The sequence below is a fragment of the Manis javanica genome, chromosome 2 (assembly GCF_040802235.1).
Source record: "Manis javanica isolate MJ-LG chromosome 2, MJ_LKY, whole genome shotgun sequence".
NCBI classification, from domain to species: domain Eukaryota; kingdom Metazoa; phylum Chordata; class Mammalia; order Pholidota; family Manidae; genus Manis; species Manis javanica.
This window is the reverse complement of record NC_133157.1, coordinates 139,999,137-140,001,840: the sequence shown is the minus strand read 5'-3', so window position 1 is coordinate 140,001,840 and position 2,704 is coordinate 139,999,137. Positions and strand designations below refer to the sequence as shown.

The 2,704-nt window shown below is 49.4% G+C and overlaps 1 pseudogene; it reads left to right on the top strand.

Annotated features, from left to right (window-relative positions):
- The first annotated feature begins 454 nt into the window (after window positions 1-454).
- On the top strand, window positions 455-2,256 carry LOC140845643 (leucine-rich repeat-containing G-protein coupled receptor 6 pseudogene; annotated as a pseudogene).
- The last annotated feature ends 448 nt before the right edge of the window (window positions 2,257-2,704 follow it).

The window sequence follows — 2,704 nt, the reverse complement described above, 5'->3', positions numbered from 1 at the left end:
AAAGCAAAGATATTTTAAATTAAGGGTTTTTTTTTTCAAAAGTACAAAGTAATTTTAAGCTCATTATACAGGGAGCAAAACAGTGCATTGTCTTTTAAAGCCACGTGCTGTTAGATGGGTTCAGGTTTGCAGCTGGCCCTTCAAAGGCAGGCAGCATGCTCAGACAAACTGTGATGAAGTTTTGATTAAACAGATCAGTGTGGCATCAAAGATTTGAATGTGCAAATAATGACACTTCTTAATGGTGTTCATCCTGATTCAAAGGAATTTAGGATCGTATGGCAAATAATGTGTAGCCCTTCACGGTAAATTTATTTTTCTGACAGGCTTAATGTTATCAACTTTCAAACATAGGTACTGATATTCTTATTTAGTTCCAACATTTAATTTTCCGATGCTTTAGTCCTCACTGCTAATAATCTAAACAAATAGACTTACTTCCACCTCAGTAGGACCGAGATATTAATTAAGAGTTCAACTTTGACTCACATGGGCAGAAAAAGGCACAAGCTAAGAGGATGTGGGTGACCTTAGAGCATGCTGACTTCCCACAGTCCTTATTCCAAGTCAGTGATTCCCATAGAGCTGTAAATTCAAAAACAATTGGGTACGTGTGACAGAATGTTGATTGTGCATGTAACTTTTCCGTTATTCACCTACACTATTCATTGACAGTGTTAGAAATTATGCATTTGGCCTGATCAGCTTCACTCACAGGATGCCTGCAATGGTATAGTTATAATGTCCATGTTGGAGTTACAAGGTTTGATCTATGTAGAAGGGGGAACCCATGCTGTCCACTGTGGGCACTCTGTAGAATTATTAATGGGGTTCTCAGCCAAAAGCCTAGAATTAGATGATCACAGCCTTTGTGTCTATCAGTTTCTCATATTAACAGTCTGAGTGTGCAGTCAGCCAGTGCTGGGCTTCACCCACCCCACCCAGAGCATTCTTCTCACCAGAGGCTTGCTATGGAAGAGATACTCCCAAAGTTTCCTTATTGAAAAAGACTAGAACAGTGTTGTTTTTCATGTGACATGGTGGGGGACACAGCAGGATAATGAGTGTAGATGGCTCACCAGCTCAGAAACAATTGTATACAAATCCTAGCTCAACCACTCACTAACATGATAATTTCAGGCAAAAGAACTAAACCTCTTCTTTCACCACCAAGACCAGGGCCCCAAGCTACTTTCCTGTCCCCCCTCTCAGATGACCTGGACCTGGACGAGCTCCAGCTAGGGATGGAGGATGCAAAGCCAAAGCCTAGTGTCCAGGGTAGCCCTACTCCAGGCTCCTTCAAGCCCTGTGAGCACCTCTTTGAGAGCTGGGGCATCCGCCTGGCTGTGTGGGCCATCATGCTGCTCTCTGTGCTCTGTAACGGGCTGGTGCTGCTGACTGTGTTTGCCGGTGGGCCTGGCCCCCTGGCCCCCGTCAAATTCGTGGTGGGTGCAATTCCAGGGAACAGCACCTTGACTGGCATTTCCTGTGGCCTCCTAGCCTCGGTGGACACCTTGACCTTCGGCCAATAAAGTTTGCGGAGTACGGAGCCCGCTGGGAGGTGGGGCTGGGCTGCCAGGCCATGGGCTTCCTGGCCATCCTGGAGTCCGAGGCCTCCGTCCTGCTGCTCACCCTGGCTGCGGTGCAGTGCAGCATCTCCATCACCTGCGTCCAGGCCAACAGGAAGGACCCCTCCCTGGGCAGCGTTCAAGCAGGGGCCCTGGGCTGCCTGACACTGGCAGGGCTGGCGGCGGCCCTGTCCCCCACCTCAGTGGGAGAATACAGGGCCTCCCTGCTCTGCCTACCCTATGCCTCACCGAGGGCCGGCCAGCAGCCCTGGGCTTTGCAGTGGCCCTGGTGATGATGAACTCCCTCTGCTTCCTGGTAGTGGCTGGTGCCTACATCAAACTCTACTGTGACCTGCCAAGGGGCAACTTTGAGGCTGTGTGGGACTGTTCCATGGTGAGGCATGTGGCCTGGCTCATCTTCGCTGAGGGGCTCCTCTACTGTCCCGTGACCTTCCTCAACTTCTCCTCCATGCTGGGCCTCTTTCCCGTCATCCCTGAGGCTGTCAAGTCTGTTCTGCTCATAGTACTGCCCCTGCCTGCCTGTCTCAACCATCTGCTCTACCTGCTCTTCAACCCCCACTTCCGGGATGACCTTACGGTGGCTCTGGTCCTAGTCAAGCTGAGCAGGTTTCTTCAGGAGCCATCTGGGGTGTTGCTGGTTGGTGACGCTGCTGAACAAGTTTGGTGACTGTTCTAAGCACACTGGTTTGACCCTGTTCCCATGGCCCCCTCCGTCCCCACCACCCGGAGTAGGTAGCATGCAAGGAGGAGGCTTGTACACTTTGCTGCAGGCACTGAGGGAACTGAGTTGGCTCTGACAGCCCCAGAATCTTCTGAGGAACTAAAGGAAACCGGGTGAGCCTCGGAAATCTGCTCAGCCCACGGTGGGGGTTGCTTGGCTGCTTTCCTGTACCTTTTTTAACCAAAATAAAGATGTCCCTCTTCTTGCCATAAAAAAAAAATTCAGTAGACACTAGAGAAGAGGAATACAAAGAAGCTGAGGCACAGAGATAAAAAAGGATCTCTAAGAATGAAAGAATACTGAGAGAACAGTGCGACCTATCCAAAAGGAACAATATTTGCATTATAGGGGTACCAGAGGAAAGAGAGAAGAGGATAGAAAGTGTCTTTGAAGA